General features: G+C 36.6%; 1 long non-coding RNA gene across 1 annotated transcript; it reads right to left on the reverse strand.

Moving 5' to 3' along the window:
* Positions 1–15: 15 nt before the first annotated feature.
* Positions 16–279, reverse strand: LOC104775499. Its single transcript, XR_765956.2, has 2 exons — positions 168–279; positions 16–83 (listed from the first exon to the last, which is right to left on the reverse strand). It is a non-coding gene; the product is annotated as an uncharacterized LOC104775499 (long non-coding RNA).
* Between the last annotated feature and the right edge of the window lie 27 nt (positions 280–306).

Raw genomic sequence — 306 nt, forward strand, 5'->3', positions numbered from 1 at the left:
CAAGCTTCTTTTTTAATACTTTTCTTGTGATTTTGCGTAAGCAAATTGTAAAGGTGCGGAAGTACACCACTATCAATTATAAACTGAAAAGCAAAGACACAATCATAGTCAAAATCCCAAAGCAAACACCCAAATCAATACAAATAGTCGTTCGCCACAAATCATACCTGTGTCTGAGAGTCATCACCAGTTACGATGTTCCCCACAGTTCGAAGGGCAGGAATGAGAACCGTAGGTGATGGATGACTTGAAGAAAGATATGTTAATTAGTATAGTTGCACAAAATAAAACTAGTAAGAATATGAG

The sequence above is a fragment of the Camelina sativa genome, unplaced genomic scaffold (genome assembly GCF_000633955.1).
Source record: "Camelina sativa cultivar DH55 unplaced genomic scaffold, Cs unpScaffold16786, whole genome shotgun sequence".
NCBI lineage: Eukaryota > Viridiplantae > Streptophyta > Magnoliopsida > Brassicales > Brassicaceae > Camelina > Camelina sativa.